This window comes from Sceloporus occidentalis, unplaced genomic scaffold, assembly GCF_023333645.1.
Source record: "Sceloporus occidentalis isolate IW3139 unplaced genomic scaffold, rSceOcc1.0.p SCAF_1, whole genome shotgun sequence".
NCBI classification, from domain to species: domain Eukaryota; kingdom Metazoa; phylum Chordata; class Lepidosauria; order Squamata; family Phrynosomatidae; genus Sceloporus; species Sceloporus occidentalis.
Window position 1 is genome coordinate 271,123,270 of NW_028316981.1, and position 25,192 is coordinate 271,148,461.

General features: G+C 39.6%; 1 long non-coding RNA gene across 1 annotated transcript; it reads left to right on the top strand.

Moving 5' to 3' along the window:
- Nucleotides 1-7,913: 7,913 nt before the first annotated feature.
- On the top strand, nucleotides 7,914-21,857 carry LOC149323868 (uncharacterized). The gene is made up of 3 exons (XR_016280257.1): nucleotides 7,914-8,118; nucleotides 8,224-8,296; nucleotides 21,778-21,857. It is a non-coding gene; the product is annotated as an uncharacterized LOC149323868 (long non-coding RNA).
- Nucleotides 21,858-25,192: the final 3,335 nt, after the last annotated feature.

Here is a 25,192-nt window from a genome sequence, read left to right on the forward strand (position 1 = left end):
AAGCGGCGTACAATTGTAATATAAAACATTCCAGTAAAATTAATTAAAAACAAGATTAAAAACAGCATAAAGATCATAGCAGCAAAAGGGCCAGATGAAAGGGGGAGTCGAAATACACAGTTCCAGGGTCGTCAATAAAAGGGGTAGGGGTAAAATGATTTTTCACTGTGGGAAGGCCTGGGAAAAGAAATACGTCTTCAAGTTCTTTTTAAAAAGAACTAAAGATGTGGTGGAGCGGAGCTCGTCCGGGAGACTATTCCAAGATTTAGGGGCCACAATAGAAAATGCCCTCTGTGAGGTCCTCGCATAGCGTGTCGTAGGGACCTCCAACAGTTTCATCCCTATACAGTGGTGCCCCGGGTTACGAAATTAATTCGTTCCGGGGCGCCGTTCGTAACCCGAAAAGCCTTCGTAAGCCGGATCGCCATAGGCGCTAATGGGGAAAAGCTGCGTTTCGTGCGAAAAAGCCGAAAAAAGCACCAAAATTTTTTTTCGTAACCCGAATAAACATTCGTAACCCGGAACAATTATTTCCTATGGGATTTTTTCGTATCCCGGAAATTTCGTAACCTGGGTATTTCGTATCCCGGAGTACCACTGTATTACATAAATATGAGAAAACAAAGTACTATTTTATATTCAGTTTTCTGATGTTCCCCTGACATTAAATTCCCTTAATTTTAGCAAGATATTTACCATTTTTGTCATATATATATATATATATATATAGAGAGAGAGAGAGAGAGAGAGAGAGAGAGAGAATAGAAATTTTATTTTTACCCCACCTCTCCCACAGGATTGAATTTATTAAATTCCATAAAGATAACAAAGAAAAAGATTCTCTCAACTCTCATACCATAATCAGATCACACATTCCTCTACCTATTATCCTTGCTTTATTTCTGCCATCTTTTACTGCAAAATTCTATTATGGGAAACCATTCTTGCTCTATTTTTTCTGTATATTTTTGATTCAGTCATAATCTGTCTATCTCTTTTATTTCAAACAATTTCAAGAGCCAGTCCTCTGTCATTGGCAAATTTTGTTTTTTCCATACTCATGCTACCATTATTCTGGCAGCTGAGACCATATTTAATAAAATTCTCCACCATTTTCTTTCTATTGGGGGGGGGGGAGGGTGTCTTGTTTAACATATCTAATAGATAAATTTCAGGTCTAAATTCAAATTTGATTTCCAAAATGTCTTGTATCATGATATGTACTTTATTCTAATTTTTTTAAAATTGTGTACCTCTCCACCATATATATAGTACCGCGATCCCACATTCTGTTTGCACTTCCAACATTTATTTGAATCTGTATTTTAGCCATTTTTGATGGTGTTAAATACCATCTCTGCTCCATTTTCCAATAAATTTCTTTCTCATCTTGTGATTTAGTAATTTTTTCTGTTTTTTCTTTTGCCAATTCCCAACTGTTCATATCAATTACTCTCCTTATATGACCTGTTATTTTAATTATAATAATGCTTTCTATTTTAAAAAAAGTAGAATCAATGTTGTAAAGTTTAATGAACCATTGGGGAAAGACCACATCTCCATTATAATTAATTAATTACATTTTTTGTACCACACTTTATTGTCTAGACTAGAGTCTAAGATTAAGGTGGGCAAATTGGGCTGTTTTGTGTACTCAACCCTTCTAAATTCCCCACTGCTTTCTTTCATGCCATAAAAAGGTATCAATAGGACCCCCATGGGTGCCATTCAGGGTTATGACTGCACTTTAACTGGCATAGTTACATCCTATGGAATCATGGGATTTGCAATTTATGGGAGGTATTTAGAATTCTCATCTAGAGCTCTAGTGCCTCTCCAAACTACAAATCCTAGGATTCCATGAGATACAGCCATGGAAGTTAAAAAAAAATGGAATCATTGGGATATAATTGCATACTGTGAAAGTAAGAGTCAATTCATCTTTCAAATGTTGTAGCTCTCTCTATACTGTTTACTGTTTAAAAAGGCTTCATTTTTCAAGACCAGGTGTGTACGTCTAAATAGTATTGCTTAGTTTCTCTCCTTCTTAGGGGAGTATTTTTGGCATTCCATTCTGAACAGGACACTGATTGCAAATCTGCCACAGTTGTCTACATCTAGCTGACAAACTCAAAGCAAGCTACTTGTATAATACAGTAATCCTAAGGGAGCTGGAGTGAAAGGGTTCATCCAAAGCCTAGGGAAAGAGGTGATGGTGATGAGTGAGCTTTATCGAGTGTTTTCACCCTTTTTGAGTGAAAAATCAACTCATTGATTTCATAATACTTAAATTCCATGGGAGGCAGGGATTGGCCAGCTGTAGGCTGATCAACTTTAGAGACCAGACTGGGAGGCTTTTCAGAAGTGCTCCAATCCTATATCACTGGTGGGAGCATTTTTAGTGGTACCACTATACCTGTGGAGCTTTCTGTGGGCATAACTATCATATCTGAGGTAGGAATACCCTCCTGCCCAACCAGCAGCTTCTTTCTTACAAGCTGAGGGATATCTTTTCCTCACCCTAACCCAGAATAGCCAGCATATCTGAGGGCCAGAATCACATTGCTACTGCTCTGCTGCTGTCAGCACTATTACTAATTTGAAACATGTTGGAATTTGTTAAATTGCCTACAACCTCTCTTGAAATTTCTATTTATATCCTTATTATTTAATATGTTGACTTGAATACAAATGGTGTATATGCAAATAATTATTTTTCAGTGTAGAAGTAAATTGTACCATTTCTCTCTGCCCTGCCCTACTAATTAGATTGTTTTCCTAAAGATTAAAAGGAAATTGAAATTCAAGAAACAAAACATGGTTAACAGTCTGGAGCTCTCCTAATGTGAGATGCTTGGTTGACTTTCTATCCAACCTTATCTGAGCAGGAGGTGTACATTAAAAGAAATTGACTGGGAAATAAAGGACCAAGATATATAAATCAAAGCAAATTCAGTGCTCTCATTTCTATCTTTCCTATTATGTTTCACCAATCAGATTATGAAAATATGTACAGTTACTCCTCTGTATCCATGGATTCTTTATTCATGGATTCAAGCATCCATGGTTTGAAAATATTAAAAAATATGTAAATTCCAAAAAGCAAACCTTGTTTTTGCTATTTGATATAAGGAACACCATTTTACTATGTGATTGTACATAATGGGATTTGAGCATGCACGGATTTTGATATCCACAGAGGCTTCTGGAACCAAACCCCAGTGGATACCAAGGGCCCATTATTGCACAGGAAAGAATCAGATTATTATTAATAAAACATTGCACAAACTGTTATTCCACAGTCAGATATCAACATGATATCAGTAATGTAGCCTCACCGACAAAAAGATTAATACTTGTGGGAAAAGCTGACTTTTGTGCCCACTCCTGAAGGCTACCAATTTGTTTTTCCCCAAGAAAATCCCCAGAGTTGTGTCATTTCAGGTCATTGCAGTGGAGGAAATGCAAGCCATTTAGATGAAGGCTATTTGCATGATGAACAGATCTCACATTTTTCTCTTCAAAATTACACAGGAAAAAAAATTCTGATTGATGTATTTGGGAAAAACAAAATGGCAGCTGTCAAGATTGGACAGAATTATGGCAACAGGACAAAACAGGACAAAAAGGGAAGCAGAAAAATGTAAGTGGTGAAATAAATAGAATTCTAAAATGTGAGTGATGAAACAAACAAGGTGTGAACCATATGAGACTTTCACTGACTAAATTAAGTGGTACCCAAACAAAAACCAGCAATACTTGCACAGTTCTGTAATTCAATAGACACATCAAACTATTTTCAGGTTGGCGATGAGATATGGAGCATAATTTAATTTACAGAAAATTCTTCCACAGCATAGATGATATGGCAACTATTTGTTTGGTCCATTTTTTTCTGTCAAGCCAATGCAGAAAGTACACTTTTTCTTTGATGTTTGTATGTCCACCACTTCTGCAGAAAACTATAATGCATCTTGCCCTTTTCTGAACTGAACACTGCTTATAATCAGCAATAGCTAAACTACTGACTTGTACTTTAAATCACGTTTTCAAAAGGAGAATAAAGGGATGATATTGGGACAATTAGCAAAGCAACAAAATCCTTGTCAGCACTGCCTTTGATGAAACACGGGTAAAGCAATAGTTGAACAAATTGAATACTCTTGCTCTACAGATCAGCAGTTTTGGGTAGAAGCAGCTAATAAACTTAATGGAACACTTAAAATTGCTGAATTGTATCAGAAAACAATTGGCCTGCAGAAGTGAAAGAAGATAGTATATTTTCTGTCATATTTTTAACTAGCAATGCAATACTTCCCCCTCATGGTTAGGTTAGGACTCTAAGGAATTGTGCTAAGATATAATGGAATCAAAACAACTTCTTTTAGGGACAGGTCTTTTATGCCAGACCTCCTGTCACCTCTATAGAGTATGATAGTTACTCTATATTTCAAGCTTTCCCCAGTGAGATAGCATTCCACAGAGTTATACCCGGAGGATAGATTCAGGACAAATTTATGCAAATTTAGTTTCTGTAAGTAAATGCCAGACTCAGTACATGATGAAACAAGGAGTCATATATCTGGTTGTAACTCAGCTACTTCTGGATTGTAAGTCTCAGCATCCTTAGCGAGTGTAACCAGTGCTGAGAAATGCAGGGAGCTGCAGTCCAACAACACCCTGATCATGGAAGCTGTGCTACTTGAGGGCATAGTCTCTCTTTCTCACTCACAGGCACATGTTGCAACCTGTGCAGCCCCTGGAGCTAGGTGGGCCATATCTGGCCCAAGGGCCAAATGCAGCCTTAGTACTGTTTTTGCAGCCATTGGTTCCTCCAGCATACCTCCATGAGAGAGGGGTGTGTGTAAAGGTGGTGGAGAGAGGGGAAATCAGGAAATGGAGGACCTGGGGATGTCTGGTGGGAAAATCCTTCTTCATTGAGGGTCTCCTGTTATCATGTTAGTATTTCTCTACCCATCTCTTTTAATACCTCAGTGAAGATAAGAGGGTTCAGATGGATTTCAGGGACCAGGACTCAGAGTCTTTGGACCCTTTAAGAGGAAAGGGTGCTGAAGAGGGCATGGAGACCTGTTGAGAGGGGACAAAAAAAGGGTCAGATATTGCAGACAGGTTAGGCATTACTACTTGCTAGAAGCTCACTCAACCAACATACTGTAAGATGGAGAGAAACCAGAAGAGGAGCGTATGTGTGAGAGAATGGCTGATACCTCTGCTAGCTGCAATGTGCAGCTATGGTAGGTTTAGGGGCGCAGTTTAGCCATTGTGCTTTCTGGGGAACACATGGATGACCCCAAATGAATATTAAATAGTAAAGGGGAGATGTGAGCTATTTAAAAAACAAAGTGCTGCTCCTGGAGCCTTCCAAGAGAGGCAGTTCACCCCTGCTTGTAGTCACAAAAATACATCCAGGAGAAAATGGACAGGTCGGGCCACAAAAACAGATTTAGTGGGACACATGTGTCCCCAGGTAGTTTGGCAGTGGGTCACATTCAGCCCATCCCCTGAGTGACCAAAACATCAATATGAGGGAAACAAGTTGGTAGGGCAGCTGAATAGGGATGCATAACAGTGCTCTCTAGGACTCATCCCTTTGTCTCTCCTTTGGTGTCTTGAGTTAGATATGCTCTAGGGCCAGATATGTCTTATCTCTCCAGGGGCTGCAGAGATTACACAGTCACCATTCAAGTCACCACTCAATTTATGGTAAGCTCATAAATTTCATAGGGTTTTCTTAGGCAAGGAATCCTCAAATGTGGTTTTGCCAGTTCCTTCCTCTGAAAGATAGTTTACAGCACCTAGTATTCTCTGGTGGTCTCCCATTCGAGTACTAGCCAGGGCTGACCAATAGCTTTCAAGATCTGAATCTTGTTGGCCTGCAGTTCCCTACATTCCTCAACATTGGCTATACTAGTTAGGGGCTGCTGGAACTTGCAGTCCAACAATACCTGGAGGGCCATATGTTATGATAAAGTAACACAGTGGTCCAAAAGTTGCTCAAAATGAGTGCCATTGGCTTAAAAGGTGGGGAAAGACGCATATTTAATGGGGTATTAATGTGCCTCGTGTTTGTATCCTCCATGGAGTTCAGTGAATTATAGTATGCACTGAAGGAAGAGGGGGAGGGGAAAGACAGAAAGAGAATTGGAAAAGTTTTGGATTACAGCTCCCATAACCTCCCTCTCAGCTATAGTAGCTGTAGTGCAGACTGATCCCAGATTGTTAGTTACCAATCTAACTTCCCCCCTCCCCTATGTGATATTTTCTGTTTTCTGTTTGACAAATTTGAATCCGGTATTTGGAAAAACAACAAAAACACACAATTCCAACATCTCATTGGCAAGAACAGCTTCCTATGTAGCTTGCTAGACTTTCAGTGTGAAGATGCAGACTTTATTGCACCCTTGCTGTTTAACTGCTGTGAAGCAATAAAGCAATAAAAATATAAAACTTCCAGAACATCGAATTTCAAATGGAAGTTCCTACCCATTTACTTCATTTGCAAATTAGCCATTTGAAAATTCTCACACCTGGGCAATCGTATGGCTAATTTGTCAGCTCAAACACAAAAATGTTAAGGGACCGAGAAATCAAAAATGTGTATGTTTAGTGAATATGTTTAGTGCAACGAATGATCATGACATCCCTAATCAGGACAACTGATCTATTGAAATTCTATTAACACTGGAACAGGAAATTGATTTGGGTGGTTAACATAATGGCTTCTAAACTTTTTCCTCCACTTGCTAGACCTTTATTTTCTCCTGGTTTAAGAGAGAGTTAGAGGCAATATGTAGGATAACTACAAGACTCATAAGATGTGTAAGATAATAAGGTAGAGGCGAATTCTTGGTAAATTTGACTGAACATGGTTAAACCTCAGTGGAATGCCCATTCTGAAGTAGTGAAAGTTGTGAAAATGTCTCTCTGACACTACTTTATCTGTACAGTCCAATTTAGAGAAGGTTTTCTAAAGGTATGCTTAAGGGTATGTTGTAAAACACTTCTTTGTCTCAAAGAGGCTTTGAACCCATGTAATGGTTTTTCTGATTAACAGGTATTATATGACCCTTTCTTGTTTCTCTCCTGAGCCTTTAAGCCTCTCCCCAGAGACAGCAACAACAACAATTTTTTTTACCCACCTCTCTCATTGAATCAAGATGGGGAACAATAATAATTAAGAGACAAACAGCATCAGTTAAAAGATATCAGTTAAAACACATATCAATTTAAAAGGACAAATTAGATATATACATATAAAAACAATCATCTGGATGAACCTGCTGAAAGAGACTGATCTTTAATGCTCTTTTAAATTTGGATAGTGTATTCAGCTGTTTGATCTCTTCTGGCAGGTCATTCCATAATCTAGGGGTGGCTTAAGAAAAAGTCCTCTGGCTGACAATTGTCAACCTAGCTCTGGCTGACTGGAGTAAATATCTGCCAGAGGACCTGAATGTATGGGGCAGATTATATGGGAGGAGGTGATCCTGTAGGTAACCTGGACCCAAGCCATGTTGGGCTTTAAAGGTAATAACCAACACTTTGTATCTTGCCAAGAAACTAATTGGCAGCCAGTGAAGTGGTTTTAATATTGGTGTAATATGACCACACCTGGATGTCCCAGTAATCAATCTGGCTCCCGTGTTTTGAAATAACTAACTTGTAACAGACATAGCCCAATGGACAGCACATTGAAAAGTCCAGTCTTGATTTTAGTGTGTGTATTGCCATCTTTAGGTCCTCCAGCTCTAGATAGGGGCACAGCTGGCATAACAACTGAAGCTGGTTGTAGGCACTCCTGGCCGTCGCATCTATCTGACTTGTCATTTGGAGCAAGGGCTCTAAAAGTACACACACACACACACGCTACAAACACAGTGTTTCAGGGGAAGTGTAACCCATCCAGAACTGATAGACACACCTCCAAACCCAGGCTAGGACCTTTGACAGTAAGCACCTTTGTTTTGTTGGGATTCATCTTCAGTTTGTTTTTCCTCATCCAGTCCATTACCTTCTCCAGGCATTCATAAAGAGAAGTCACATTAGTATCAAGATATCCACAAACTGCAATCCTACCTTGTCAAAAGAAACAAAAAGGTAGATTCTAGATCAGTCTAGGAGGATGTTATTTTTATTATTTATTTTTATGGGGATGGTCCTGCACGATTCCAGAAGTATCCATTTTGTTTCTGTTTCCATTAGAGAAGAGAAAACACTCACTGTAAGAAATGACATGAAACTGAGGTGTTGATGGCCAGAAAATATAGTCCTGCAGGTATGTAGTATGTTTTGTGAACTCAGTAGGAGATACTTAGCAATGTTGTTTTCTTCTACAATCAGGAATGTACATGCTTCATCACAGAAGTATCATGTTAATATATTTATTTGTTGTTATAGTCATAATTTCCCTCTGTCAAACTACAAAGTGGTTTTTGTTATGCCTTTGAAGGGAAAGGACTGTTGCTTTCATTTAAGAACGTAAGCGTCAAGATAGATTGTGCCACATTCCTCTCTAGATTTTAATCCAGAATTTGTCCAGCAACTACATAAAAGGTGGAAATTGCTTTTTGCTATAAAACTGTCAAGCATATACAGGGTCATATAAAGGATGAATGTATCTTCTTGTAAAGTCCTGGGTCATTAACCTTTTAGAATTTTTCTGTGAAGGAGGAGTTATACAAATTGATGGAGAATGGGGCTATCACAGGGGTGTAATGAAAGAGTTTTCAGTGCAAGGGGCGAAGAGTCAAAAAGGTGGTGGTAGGTAGAAGTGTGGAACATCAATTACCACAAAAGAAGTTTCTGTTTTCATTTTTTAAATAGCCTAAAATTAATACATTTTAATTAGAAAAATATGTTATGAAGCTTCTTTAAGACCACACCAATGTAAAAATTACAATATTGTCCACATGAAAAATAACTGCATAAACAAAATAATAGTGACTGAGAAGTAAGTGTATATAGTGCAAAAGATCCCACTACAATGATCTGAACTGTTGATAAAGTCCAATGTTTCATGATTTTTCTGCATCATTGTAAGAAACTGTCCACATGAAATTTGTTGAAATGTGTTACCAAGACTACTAAATTTGTTTTCCTATGATATTCGTTTTCCTCTGTATGATGTCAGCACAAGTATCAAAGTTAAGAATGAATTTTTACACAAAGTTGTACATTTACCATGCAGCATACAAAGTGTATGTGCATCAAAAGGCATTTTTGAACATGTACAAAGTATCAGTACATTTGTGAAGTGTTAGGATTGAGGTTTTGTTGATTTCCACCATATCTTTTTCTTTGGATGCCTAAAATTATGTTTCTACAAGCTCAGCTTTACTGGTAGAAAATTGGTAACTAGAGAGTTAATATTCCTATCTGTCATCCTCACTGTATCCTTGGGCTATTACTAACTACTACACAGATATGTATTTCCTCATGTAGCAGAGGCAGGGGGTCTCTGTATATTATTTGATATGGAACACAAGTAGTATTCTTATATAAGTTGGGGTGTCATTGTACTTCTGTCCTGCTTATGGGATTCCTATAGACAACTGGTTGGTTACTATTTTAATAGAGTGTTGACTAGGTCTTTGGTCCAAACCATCATGACTTTTTAAATGTTGTTTTGTAGCCACAGAAATGCCTATCTGTGAGTGAGCAGTATGTACTGAAGGAAGTGCCCCAAAGGAATGTATCATGACTGAGACTGAGCACTGTTTTGTTGCCACAGCTTGTCTAGCAAAGCCAGCAGCTGCAGCAATGTCTGCTGCTAGGAACACAAGTAAGCATTGTGTTAATGGCTAACATTTGCGCTAGGATATAGTCAGGGTGTGTTCAAGATTGGATGGGGCTGAATTGGGGGTCAGCATTTCGAAAGGCTGAACACTAAGCAGAGAGGAGGAGGACAAGAGATGTGGGATTAATGGAATAGGGTAGGGAGGGATGATTTAGGGAGCACTGAAGTGGGAAGCTGCTTAAAAGGCAAAAGAGCTATACTGATAGCACTCCCCAAAGGCAGCTCCCTCTCAGTTTGTCCTGTCAAGAAGGACCAGCCTGCCTAACCCAGGGCAAAATGAAGCTGTTCCAACTGAGGCTACTTGGCATGGAGCCCACCTGGCAGAATGGAAGGTGGGAAGGTAAATGTTTTGGATTACTTGAACAAGTGTATGAGTTGCTGAAAGACAGCCGAAACAGATCAAGCAATGTTTTCAACATCTAACGGCTACTTGCTAGCATTGTGGCTAGTTACCTTTGATTCTATGGCTACTAACCAAAACTGAAGCCTTGATCCTGGGCTACTTACCACCAAGGGAAACCTGATCCTGAAGATTTTTCTCCATTGGTTACTTTCAAAAAGGTAGATAGGAGATACAGGAAATGTATTAAAAAGATTGTCTTAGAAAAAATCTGTTCTGATGAAATCAAAACTGCACTTACTTGTCTTGCTGTACAGTCATATGTTGGGCAAAGCCAACAGGGCTCAATATCCTGAGAAAAGGACATTGTTCCCAATGTCCTGAAAACATCCCCATACATGGTACTGACAGCGTTATTTTGTTGCAACACTTTTCCTTGGCAGCTACTAGAGAACTGACATGGACTAAGAACAAGATAAATACAAGCCAGTTGTATATGACAACATGTTTCAATTTGCAAGGGACCTGAGACTGGGATAGAGGTTAACCATCCCCATACATGGTAGCAGCATTCCATAAAGAGCAGAATGAACTCAGACTTAAGAACCAAAAAGGGGGGCTTTTGGGAGTATGACCACAGCAAAAGGAAGATTCATGCAGACGCAGTGGCAGAGGAGCGCCGTGACACCACATGCTATGTGGAGTGGTGCGCAGCATCACACCACCCTGTGGATGGAGCTGGGGTGTGAATTATGTGAGTACTACACCCCAACTCTTCCCCCAAGCTGACTTTTAAGGCTGGTCTACACAGGGCCTATGTCTCCAGGACCAGATGAATTACATCTAAGGGTATTAAAAGAACTGGCAAATGTAATATCGGAGCTATTGGCAATAATCTTTGAGAATGCCCTCCCAGCAGACTGGAGAAGGGCAAATGTTGTCCCCATCTTCAAAAAGGGGAAAAAAGAGGACCCAACAATTATTGTTCATTTAGTCTGACATCAATACCAGGAATGATTCTAGAGTAGATCATTAAACAGAGATTCTGTGAATTCTAGTTTGATCAGGCCTCACATGGAATACTGTGTCCAGTTCTGGCACCACAATTCAAAAAGGACATAGAAAAACTGGAGCGTGTCCAAAGGAAGGCAACTAAAATGGTGAAGGGTCTGGAAACCATGCCTTATGAGGAACTAACTAGGGAGCTGGGGATGTTTAGTCTGGAGAAGAGAAGTTTATGAGGTGATGTAATAGCCCTGTTTAAATATTTGAAGGGATGTCACATTGAGGAGGGAGCAAGCTTGTTTTCTGCTGCTCCAGAGAACAGGACCCAGAACAATGGATGAAAGCTACAGGAAAAGAGATTCTACCTCAACATTAGGAGGAACTTTCTGAAATAAGAGCTGTTTGACAGTGGAACACACTCCCTGGGAGAGTGGTGGAGTCTCCTTCCTTAGAGGTCTTTAAACAGAGGCTGGATGGCCATTTGTCAGGTATGCTTTGATTTAGATTTCTTGTATGGCAGGGGGTTGCACTGAATGGCCCTTGTGGCCTCTTCCAACTCTATGATTCTATGATTCTAGGACAATGAGAATGAGTCTATAATCACAGTAGAAATGGAGGAATTTAAAAACAAGTACCTGGATTTACTGGAAAGGCACATTCAAAGCCCAGACCTCAGTCCAATTGAGTATCTGTTGTAAGATGTGAAAGTAGCTATTCACCAACAGTCTGCATCCAAGCTGCCAAGATGAATGAGTAAAGACTGCAAGATCAAGGTACATAAAAGTGATAAAGACTTACCAAGGAGACTCACAGTTGTAATTGCTGCCAAAGATGCTTCTACCAATTATTGACTGAAAGGTTTGAATACTTCTGCTACCTACAAGTGCTAGTTGTAACCATGCCAATTAAATGCATTCTGATTCCAGAATATAACACGACAAAATGTGGAAGAGTCAAAGAGCAGTGAATACTTCTGTAAGGCACTGTATGTCACTAAATTGTTTAGCTTGCTTACCACATTTGCCATTTTATGCCAACTCCCCAGTCTGAAAGGATCTGATTATCCTAAACAATCAGTCTTTTTTTTTTTTTACAAATTTTTCTAATAATCCTAATTAATCTGCAAAATTGGTCTCCTCAGTACTCATTCCTAATTCTAAATATATGAATTAATTTATGAACAAGTTGATATACACATCCTTAGAGGACTCCACAGTTTTACATCCCTCTGCTATAAAAAACTGTTTTTAACCAGTTACTGATCCATAAGACAAACCTGGCCTCTTATCCTGGCACTATTATGTTTGTTCATAGGTCTTTGGAGAAGGAATATAAAAGGACTTCTCTGAGACATTACAATGCTTTATTAAGTCTATTTCCAGTGTTAAAAGCACCTCTAAAATGTTGCAAATTGCTTCTTTCTGTCTGTACTACAAAGTATTATGGAGGATATTTGGGGCTAAACTGCTTAGGGTATCCAGATATGGATAATCCATCCTCAAAGTTCTAAGTGATACCATTATATTCTTTCACTCAGACTGTTAAACAAACCTGCATGAGTAAGAAACACAAATTGTTTCCTTTCTCTGTCCTCTTTTTAACAGCTGCATTACAGAGGCTTATCCTTTAAATGTCACAGTGACTTGCATTCCTTAGCAAATTGATCTGCTCCATTTTCTTCTTTTTAAAACCTTACTACCTCTCTGGTCAATTTTACATTTGTATGGGAGGAAGTGGGTTGGTCTGAGCTTTGAAAATATACTTTTGGACTACAATTTACCAGAATTTGCTAGCCAGCATGACCAGTGACCATGGTAGCAGTAGGATTTGGTGGACTGTAGTGCAAACATCAAAATCACTGAAGATTTCCCATACCTGAGATCAAACATTGTTCAGAAAGGAGACAGCAGCCAGGAAATGAGACTAGGAATGGTAAAGGCAATGATAAAAGAACTAGACAAGATCCTAAAGTGTAAAAATATTCAGCTGAGTACTAAGGTTAGAATTATTCAATCCATTGTATTCCCCTTCACCACGTACAGATGTGAGATCTGAACAATGATGAAAGTGGATAAAAAGAAAATCAACTCATTTGAGATGTGGTGCTGTAGAAGAGTGCTGAGAATCACGGACAGCTAAAAAGATAAACAAATGGGTCCTTGAACAGATCAAGACTGACATCTCCCTGGCAGCTAAGATGATTAAACTAAAACTGTCATATCTTGGTCACATCATGAGAAGGCACAACTCACTAGAAAAGAGATAATGCTAGGGAAGGTAGAAGGTAGAAGGATGCTCTCTAAGACCATCTGGGGAACACACTTCATGAACAAGAAGAAAGAAAAAGCCAATGGAAACAATACGCTGAAGAACTATATTTAAGAGATGAAAGGATTCAAGGGAGAAGTATTTGAAGATAAACCTAAAATTTTGGAAAGTGAAGTGCAAGCTGCACTGAAAGCACTTAGGAGAAATATATCACCAGGAACAAATATCACACCAGTAGAGCTGTTTCAAGCAACAAAGACAGAATTCACTTAAATTCTTACTAAAATCTGTTAGCAAATATGGAAAATAAAACAATGGAAACACTTAGGATACATTCCAATCTCCAAGAAAGGGGATACCAGAGATTTCAGTAACCACAGGATCATTGCATTAATCTCCCATGCAAGCAAAATTGTGCTCAAAATTCTGCAACAAAGACTTTTACTATACAGTGGTGCCTCGGGTTACGAAATTAATTCGTTCCGCTGTCAATTTCGTAACCCGAAAGGCTTTCGCAAGCCGAATCCCCATAGGCGCTAATGGGGAAAAGCCGCGATTCCGTGTGAAATCGCGCCGAAAAGCACCAAAAGTTTTTTCGTAACCCGAAAAAACTTTCTTAACCCGGAAAATTTTTTTTAAATTATTTTTTTTCGTATCCTGAAAATTTCGTAACCTGGGTATTTCGTATCCCGAGGTACCACTGTATATGGAGAGAGAAATACCAGATGTAAAAGCTGGGTTCAGGAAAGGAAGAGCACTAGGGATCAAACTGCAAATATACATTAGATAATGGAGCACACTAAAATTTTTCAGAAATAGACGGTGTAGACATGAATTTCCATACCTTGGCTCAGTCATTAATCAGAATGGGAACTGCAGTAAAGAAATTAGAAGACATGGACTTGGAAGGGCATTTGTGAAGGAACTAAGCAAGATATATCATTGGATACTAAATCTAGGATGGTCCATGCTATTGTATTTCTCATTTGTATGGTTAGGTAACGAATACCCAGGGATACAATAGTAATTGCTGTATCTCTAGTGTACAAGGGATTATGAAAGATGTGGGGACAATGAAGAAAGGAAGGCCAGTATATGCCAGTTCAATTAAAATCTTTGTGCATAGTATTATCTCCTACTAATCCTTCCACACACTCATAAGCAGGCTGAGAAATTTTGGTGTTATGGTGCTAACTATGTGAATTCATTTTAAAGCAGTTAACACTAGTTTCACTGTCAACGTGCATCCCTTTCTACCAACACCTGCTATAGAGAGTGATGTGAGACTACGCTGAATAAGAGTGCAACAGGCACGTTGGCTTAAAATGTGTTAAGAGTTATTAAATCCTTTTCACTCAGCTTAAAAATCAACAGTTTGATCTTCTTTGAAGTGTAAAGTCACAGTAATCAAAATAATTCAGGAGCAGAGAATTCTGAAAGCCTTTCAGCCATCCTTATGTAATTTATTGAAGTCACTAGTGAATGTTTCTTCAGAAAGTGTGATTTTGTGAGACACAGTATGCTTGACACAAATCAAGAGGCAGAATGTCCATAATTCTACCACCCAAACAGAATTTTATGCTGGACTTGTGAAAAGTTTCTTCCCCACCCTACTCTGTCAATTTACCATTGTCTCAAGAAGGAATTTCTTCATCTTTGTCATTGTTGAAGGAAATGCTTCATCATGGTGCATGTATATTTTAGCTAACTAAAGTAGATGTGTTTCTGGGCACCACTTCTTTAACAAAAAATCTGGTACCAGAGGCAGAAATAACATGGAAAGAATAGGGATAGGTCCCTGCACCAATAAAAGGAATAGCAACTCAGCATATTTCAACAAACCTTTTATTCAGAGCTGACAATATGCACATATTAAACAAAACAACCAGGTCAGGTTGCTTAAGTAAATAAAAGCATTTTGAAGTTTTCCTCTTTCTTGCCATTGTTTTTCCACACGTGATTAGTAAGGGCATTCTGGAGGGAGGTGCTCCTTACCTTGCTTGTTGTAAGCAGCACATATGGCTGCAGTAAGAATGCTAGTCTTTTCCAGCTCATGTTTTATTGCTTTGTTTACTACAGACATGCTACTGAAACCTAACATTAAAAACCTGCCTTTCTCCAGCCCTTCTTTGCAATTTTCTTACTGCTAATGCTACTGCAAAACCTCTCAGCTAGTCAATTGACCAGGAGGGGAAAAAAACAAAACACCTGGGTGAGCCTAAAAAGACTTTGGGGGCAAAACAGATGGCCCCGAAGTGGCAGCTTGATGCTTCCCCTTCCAGTACCAGATTGGGCCTGCAGCAACTGCAAGCCACAGGCCTGATCCAGTGCTTTGCCGGCCCTAAAAGAAGCAGCAAAATGCCACTCCTTTTGGAGAGGGAAAAAGAGTGCTTTTGCCACTGCAGTAGCACTTTCCAGTGCTTGTTTTGGCATGCGTCATCTGAATGCTGTGCCAAAGGAGAACCGTAACACTGCTCACCATGTGGTCAGACATTGAGCATGACGGTGGCTTGCAGGTGGAGTCAGAACATGCATCATGTGGGCACCACATCCCCCACTCCACTCCGATGCTGGCCCTTTTGGCCAGTCTGTTTAGCCCCCTTTTAAAAGGGACATTTACCATCAGAGGTTTTATTAACTGAGGTATCACTGTATTTCATTTTCCCTGTCAGTACTGTGATCTAATATTTTCAGTTGAATTATAGGTCTTGGCTCCTTTACCTTTAGCAGGTAGGTAGTAGAGATAATTTCTGCACTTGTTGCTTGTCATGCAAGCTCCACCTGCTGAAATTCCCTCTTCTGCACAACCATTAGAGGAAAACTGTCAGTAGGCTAACTCGGACCTAAAGAGGGCTTCGTATCTTTCCCAGGTTATGTTATCAAATGAACTAAGGACCATAGAAAGTGAAGTGGAAAAGGCTCTCAAAGCATTTAAGAGCTATAAATCAGCAGGAAGAGATAATATGCTGTTAGAACTGTTTCAAGCTGTAGATATGGAATCCATTCACATTCTAACAAATATAGAAAACAAAACAATGGGCCACAGACTGGAAACACTCGATATACATTTCAGTCCCCCAAGAAAGGGGACATTAAGGACTGCTGTAAATTTAGGACCCCAGAGGACAGGATCAAGATTCAAAATGACCTGAATAGACTAGAAAGCTGGGCCAAAGCTAACAAAATGAAATTCAACACAGAGAAATGCAAGGTATTGCACTTAGGGCGGAAAAATAAAATGCACAGATATAGGATGGGTGACACCTGGCTGAATGAAACTACATGTGAAAGGGATCTAGGAGTCCAAGTAGACCACAAGTTGAACATGAGTCAACAGTGTGATGGTGCAGCTAAAAAGGCCAATGCTATTTTAGGCTGCATCAATAGAAGTATAGTGTCTAGATCAAGAGAAGTAATAGTGCCACTGTATTCTGCTTTGGTCAGGCCCCACCTAGAATATTGTGTCCAGTTCTGGGCGCCACAATTCAGAAAGGACATTGAGAAACTGGAGCGTGTCCAAAGGAGGGCGACAAAAATGGTAAAGGGTCTGGAAACCATGCCCTATGAGGAACGACTTAGGGAGCTGGGGATGTTTAGCCTGGAGAAAAGAAGGTTAAGAGGTGATATGATAGCCCTGTTTAAATATTTGAAAGGATGTCATATTGAGGAGGGAGCAAGCTTGTTTTCTGCTGCTCCAGAGAACAGGACCCGGAACAATGGATGCAAGCTACAGGAAAAGAGATTCCACCTGAACATTAGGAGGAACTTCCTGACAGTAAGGGCTGTTCGACAGTGGAATGCACTTCCTTGGAAGGTGATAGAGTCTCCTTCCTTGGAGGTCTTTAAACAGAGGCTGGATGGCCATCTGTCAGGGATGCTTTGATTTGGATTTCCTGCATGGCAGGGGGTTGGACTGGATGGCCCTAGTGGTCTCTTCCAACTCTACGATTCTATGATTCTAGGACTACAGTAATCTCCCATGCAAATAAAGTGAGCCTCGAGATTTTGCTCCATATATGGTAAAATAGTTTTACCATATACAGTATGAAGCAAAAAAAGCCAGCTGTACAAGCTGTGTTCAGAAAAGGAAGAGGTACTAGATCATATTGCAAACATATATTGGGTATTGTAGGACACCAAATAATTTCAGACGAAAACCAATCTGTCTTTACAGATGATAGCAAAGCATTTGATTGTGTAGATCACAAGAAATTATGGCTCTCTCAAAAAGAAACAAGGGTGCCACACAACATGTACTTTGGACAAGAGGCTGCCGTCAAGAGATTCTCAGAGTACAGAGCCCTCTGGACAGAAAATGTCAGAAATGTGGCTATAGCCTGGAACTAGGACAAAGGTGACAAAGTAACCTGAGTTCAGGTAACAGATATGATGATTCAACATTTGGAAAGTCTTGAATCACAGGAAGCTGATAACAGAGGGGCAAGAGGTGAAATCAGGAGGCTTCAATTCTGCAGAGTCAGAGGGGATGTGTATATAAGAGAGTGAGCTGAATGCTCAGTGTGGTGGTCTTTGTATATAGGAGTCTGGCGAATCACTTTGATAGTTTATTTGTAAATATTGGAACCAAAGATTAAAGTCCTCTTTGTGAGAACTTGGCAGTTCAGCAGTTCCTTATCTCACCGGCAGCTTCTGTGTGGGAGGATTTTCCTTTGCAGCCTACACAGAGCTACACAGCAGAGACCTTCCAGTGGCATTCCTGTTCCATGTGCATGTTTTCTGCATGCTTAATCCTGATTCTACATGCACCAACAGAGATAGCATAGAGAAACAAAATGTATGCTTTCTCATCAGCAAGGTAGTCAAACACAGCTGCATTTTACAACCCTATTTGTTTAATTTATATGCAAAACATATCATAAGGAAAGCAGAACCAGAGGAAGGAGGTGGAAAAAAACGGGGAAAGGAATATATATGCAGATGACATCACATTGCTTGGAGAATAACATGGAATGATTATTGATGAAAGTTAAGGAAGATGGTGCAAAAGAAGAGTTTCTGCTAATTTTTTAAAAAAATAATGACCACAGATAATCTATATAACTTTCAACTTTATAACTTCATTTTTTAATGAAAACACTGAAATAGTTAAATTATTATTATTGTTATTAACCTTTATTTATGAAGCGCTGTAAATTTACACAGTGCAGTACATGCAATCTTTTTAGTTAGACAGTTCCCTGCCCTTGGGCTTACAATCTAAAAAGACATGACACAAAAGGAGAAGGGAGTGGTGGAGGGAAAGGGTAAGAGGTCCAGCAGTTCCTCTCTACCTCCAAGGCCTGGACCAAGGCAGATGGACTGGAGGGAGGGCTTGGCTTCATAATGGATGGTTAATCATTTTCCAGGGAAAATACATACTCTCAAGTAGGATAATGCATATACAGTACATAGCAATACAGGAAATGGTTTGATAAACAGGCATCAAAAGAACATCAAATAGTAAGTGACAATTATGCAATGCCTGGGAAGGCTTCTCTGAACAGGATGGTTTTCAACTCCGTTTTGAAGCTGGTTAAAGAAGTGATGGCTCTTGCTTGTGGGGGAAGAAGGTTCCAGGAGTGAGGGGCAGCAAGTGATGAGAATCAAAAATGATTGAAAAGGGGCGAATCTGGGATGGGGCAGAGGAAATCCTGGGCTGAGACAGCAGACCTTGACTACCAGAACGGAGGGCCCTGGTGGGAAGGTGAGGAGAAAAAAGGTCTGATAAGTAAGGAGGGGCCAGTCCACGGAGGGCTTTAAATGTCGACAGCAGGAGCTTATACTGAATGCGGAAAGGGAGGGGGAGCCAGTGAAGGGATGTCAACACAGGAGAGATGTGGTCAGAGCGGTGGGTGGAAGTGATAATGCGTGCAGCTGAATGCTGAACAGAGCTTAAAGGACAGAGGTGAGAAAGAGGAAGCCCAGCCAGGAAGACGTTACAGTAATCAAGTTGTGAGACCACTAGGGCATGGACCAGGATCTTGGCAGTAGAGTCGGAGAGATATGGTCGGATTTTGGCAATATTGTACAAAAAGAATCTACAAGCCTTGGCTATGGTCTGGATCTGAGGGATACACGACAGAGAAGAGTCAAAGATAAAACCAAGACTGCGGGCTTGCTGGACTGGTTGAATAGAAATGTTGTCCACAGAGACAGAAAAGGAGAGTTGAAGGGTGGGCTTAGGAGGAAAGACAAGGAGCTCCGTCTTGGACATGTTGAGCTTCAAACGCTGATGGCGCATCCACTGCGAGACAGCTGTGAGGCAAGACGAAACTTGCTGTTCAAGCCTTGGAGAAAGGTCAGGGGCAGAAAGATACAGCTGGGTGTCATTGGCATACAGATGGTAGGAAAAGTCAAAAGAGCTAATGAGTTTTCCTAAGGACAGTGTGTAGAGAGAAAACAGAAGGGGATCCAGAACAGAGCCCTGGGGATCTCCAACAGATAAGGGAACAAGAGAAGAAGTCTGGCCCTCTGCAACTACTGCAAAAGATCTGCCAGACAAGTAAGATCTAAACCAGTCGAGAACAGAGTCTGAGAACGCAAGGTCAGAGAGTATGTCAACTAGGAGACAGTGATCAACGGTGTCAAAGGCTGCAGACAAATCAAGAAGGATGAGAACAGAGTAAAGGCCATTAGCCTTGGCCTGTAAAAGGTCATTCGAAATCTTAGTGAGAGCTGTTTCAGTAGAATGCCTTGGGCGGAAACCAGACTGAAAGGGATCGAGGATGGAGTTGGCTTCAAGAAACTCAAGACAGCGTGAATAAACAACCCATTCCAAAACCTTAGAAAGAAAGGGGAGAAGAGAAATCGGACGATAGCTAGACAAAGAGGAGGGGTCAAGAGAAGGTTTTTTTCAGAATTGTGGAAATGAGAGAATGTTTGAAGTCCGAAGGGAAGGAATCTGTAGAGAGAGAGATTGAAGATATGGAGAAGCGAGGGCAGAAAGGAGGGAGCTATAGAGATTAGAAGACGAGTAGAAATTCGATCAAGCGAACAGGTTGCAGGTTTGGAAGAGTTCAGAAGTGTAGAGAGTTCATCCAAAGAGGCAGGAGGAAACACAGAAAATTTGTTAGGCGAGGGCGATAGAAGATTAAGAGCAGAAGAAGAATCGGGGGAGGACTATCTCAGAGCGAATAGTGGAAATCTTAGAGATGAAATAATTAGCAAAGTCATTAGGAGAGAATGATGAAGAGACAGAAGGAGAGGGAGGTTTAAGCAAAGTGTTGAAGGTGGAGAACAAGATTCTCTATGCCTTGGTTCAGTCATGGAACAAAATGGAGTCTATAGTTAAGAAGTCAAAAGAAAACTAGGATTTGGAAGACCGGCTATGAAAGAGCTAGGTAAAAACAAAGTCAAAATCATCCATATTATAATATTTCCAATTTCTATGTATGAAAACTGGACAGTAAGGAAAACTAACTGGAATAGGATCAACTCATTTGAAATGTGGTTCTGGTGGAGAAATCTAGGGATATGATGAACCTTTTAAAAGATGAATGGATTCTAGAGCAAATCATAGAGAACTTTCATTAGAAGCCAAGATTAAATGAAAGTTATTGTATTTTTGACATATCATGAGATGACGTGACTCACTTGAAAAGACAATGATGTTTGATAAAGTGGAAGGCAGTAGGAAAAAAAGGAATACCACATTGCAGGTGGATTGATTCAATCAAGGAAGCCACAGCAGTAAGTTTGCAAGACCTGAGCAGAGCACTCGATGAACAGGGTTCTTGGAAGTTTATGATTCATATAGTTGTCATATGCTGACGTTGACTGGATGATAACATCAACAAAAGAACAATTTTTTTACCATGCTTATTATACATGGGGCCCAGTTAAGGGAGTTGTGCTCAGGAAACAATTGGGCTTTTCCTTTTCATGAAAAATGGAGCAGATTTAAACAGGATGGTGTCCTCAGGGGCTGCAATTACATTTTTTAAAAAAACTCTGCTTTTGACTATGATGCCAAAGAGAACCACAAGACCTGTTATAGATATTGCAAAAATAGATTTTGGATTTTCAAGCACTTTTTGCATCTGGTGAGGACTTAATAGGACTGCTGTGAATCTAGCCTCAAAAGTTTTTTTTCCAGATTCAACATTGAGGGAGTCATTGAATTGCTTCTCACTGAGAACCACTTTGAAATGCAGAGTTTAAAATTATTATAAAGGTATGTGTTAAATTTAATTGAAAAAATTAATTAGGTTTTAAGTGGGAAGAGAGGAAATGACAAAAGTTCACCTAATGCCAGATTACAATTTGCCACTCAAAATTCATAAAAACTTTAAATTATACAGTTACAGCATTGGGTCTGAAGAAGCTCACTTTTAATTATCACTTACAGGGATCAGAAGAGAGACAAAGGCCCAAATCCTATTAAAAGTCTGAACGAGAGTAAACCAACTGAAGGAAATTGGATGGTGGATGGTGAGTTAACTGTTGTACAAGTGAGTTAACATTTATGTAAATTCTGATCCAGTGAGTCTAATCCAGTTAGAACTAATAATAGACTTCATAGAAAAGTTTCTTTTACCCTAATCTGTAGTGTTACATATGCAGTTACTGGTAAGGCAACATCAGTGATAATCGGAGACAAAGATTATGTGCTTTCAGTCCGACAAAGGCTCATGGAGATGACTAGTTATGGTGATATTCTTACCTTTATGTGGAGAGCAGGGGGAATCACACTGTTCTTCAGATGTTGCTGGACCACAACTGCCAGCCATTGGGTATATTCGGAAGGGAGTCCATGATATCTGTAGGGCTGTATGGCATTGATCCCCGCTCTGTGAGATGTTGCATGTGAGTAGTTTGAGCACAGGTCTGCTATGACAAATTATATATACATGTATACATGTGGACCTTGCCATTATTCACACTTATTCATGACACTTTCTGTTGTTGTTACGTGTAACTCCGTCAGAAGCAGCAATCATATACACAAATTCTGTAGCTCCCTAGAATTCCATTGCAAGAGCAGCTTTACCTTATATAAATGGTTTAACATACTCCAGAGGATGATACATACAGTATTTGTCAGAGAGCATCAGTATAATCTATGTTGCAGCTGCAGAAGTATAAACAATCTTAGCTCAATATACTGGAAAGACAGAATTGACATGGTAAAATGAATAAGGACATTATTTTTATCATTTGTGTTCTTACTTTATGGAACCACAAAAGGAGGGGTCATAACTCAGCAGCAGGGCATACACTTTCCCTGCCAAAGATCTCAGCTTCCATCCCAAGCATTTGCAGGTAGGGCCAGGAGAGGATGCTGCCTGAGCCACCAGCCAGTGCCAATAATACTGAGCTTGTGGGAGCAGTGGTCTGCCTCAATATAAATCAATATATTACATGCAAAAATGAGAATTCTAATTCCTATCCCAGTCTAATTAGTAGAAAATTTACAAATGTTTACCTCCATTTATAAGACAGACATATGTTAATTTCCCTTTGTTGCCCTGCTTTATATTATATAAAAAAGCAAGAGAAGACTACATATAGGTAAAAGCATATTTCATACAATTGACAAATCCCAGCAGTCAAAATTTAGAAAGGGCAGATATCAGTCAGAAGAGAGAGGATTTGTCAGCTGTCACCCAAGAGATAGCTGCTGTCTAACCTTTTGAAATATGTTTTTATTTCTGTTTTTTTTTTAAGAATAGAAGAATAAACATGTTTCAAAAACTGGGTAGAACTGACTTGGTGAGTAACAAAACACAAGGAAATGGCCACAGCAAATTCAGTAGTAAATCTCACAATGCAGTAGAGAATAGTGGCTTTGATATTTTGTTTATGTCATAAAAATAAAGAAGCAAATAAACCTCCTGAAACCATGGTAGGTCTTCAGTGTTATGTCTTCTGTCAGACTTAAATGTTACCTTGGAAAAACATCATCTTTGTTTACTGCTTGTCACAGAGTCTTGTTGTGTTACTTTGGGTCATTTCAGACTTATGGCAAACCTAAGGGGAGCCTATCACAGGATTTTCTTGGCAAAATTTGTTCAGTGAGGGTTTGCAGTTGCCTTCCTCAGAGGCTGAAAGTGTGTGACTTACTCAAGGTTACCTAGTGGGTTTCCATGGCTGAGTGAGGATTCAGACCCAGGTCTCCAGAGTCCTAGTCCAATGCTCAAATCACTACACTATGCTGGCTCACTGGGATTGCCTCTATGAAATTGCAGCAGAAATACCATACACTTAGAGGAAAGGAAAGTATGGTTTCACAATAGTATGTATCTTTAAGTTGGCAACCCCGTGGTTACTCAGAAGTGCTTTTGCCAGTTCTGTTTCCTGAAATATAGCCTAAAGCAGCTGAAATTGGTTTGTGGTTTCCTATCCAGGTACTAACAATGGCTCACCTTGCTTAGATTCCAAGAACAGATGAGATCTGATGCCACGAGGGTATTAAGGACCTGAAAAGTGATTTATTTTTGTAAAGGTGCTTTCTGTCTCCAAGTGATTAGCATGTGCTTTTTTGTGGATGATCTTTGGAAGGTAGAGATAATCTTAATTTGTAGATCTGTTTGCTGAAGCACGTATCACTGAGGAACTACCACTGTTGGAGAGAAATCCAGCCAACCATAGGGAACATGTATTCTGCTGGATGTCTAATTTGACTCTCATCTGTATTTTTACACCTTGACAACTTGACAAAGTTTAATCTGACTTAATCTTTCTTTCTTTTTGGGAATGGAAATGTGGGAGCAAGAAAAGTAAATTTTCTTATCCTTATTGCTTCACTGTGGGCCTTCAGATTTTAGCCTGTTTTTTGGTTGGAAACTCACTTTGAGCTTTTTGCCAGTGTAACTCTAGTCTTCATCTCATTCATCTCATTACTGCCAGCTGTTTAGAGAACTAGGGCTTGATTTAATTCCAGCCTGTGAGAATGGGTGATTATAATCTTTGCTGCCTTAGTCATTTACCCTTTTCAGAGAGTTGGCCTGGTGTCACCCCCTTCTAAGGTGTCACCCAGTGCATTCCACACCCCCTGCACCCTCCAGTTATGCTACTGCTTCTCTCCAGGATGAAGAGGAGCCATTGCGTAGCTTTTGGATTTGGCTGGTCAACCTATTACAAATACACCAAACAGTAGCATTGTCTAGCCCACATACATGGAGTAACATTTAAGACTTAGATGTATTTCTCTTCTGCTGCATCCCATTTCACAGGTTCCCCCACAAACAACTTTAATGAGGTAAGGAACCAGGGAAAATCTGTTTGTCTTGTCTCTGATCCAGTCTATAACAGGTAGGTTACAGTGTGAAGTAGAAGAGTACTGGGAAAATCATACCACATTCTGTACATTTCAGATCAGTTTGAAGAATGAAATATCTATCTAGGTTTTACATTAAAACAAGAAGGAAAACAGTCTTCTTTTCTCATATCATTGTAATTCTACTACTGACAATATAATTGTATTACTGACAACATAATTAAACACAGTGTTCTGTGAAGTAATTATTTAAATATGAAAGAGCAAGTTGGTTGGCTGATAAACTGCTATTTTTCATGTTACTCAATTGCTATTTTTGAACTCATTTTTGAAAACTGAAGAGCTATGCTACAAATGCTGTCTCTGCACTGCAGAAATAATCCAGTTTGACACAACTTTAACCACCATGGCTCAATGCTATGGAATTCTGGGAATAGTAGGTGACTGTGGTACCAGAACATTAAGCCATGGCTGTTAAAGTTGTGTCAAACTCAAACTGAAATTTGGAAGGTTTCAATAATCATTTTGGTTGGCATGGATTTAT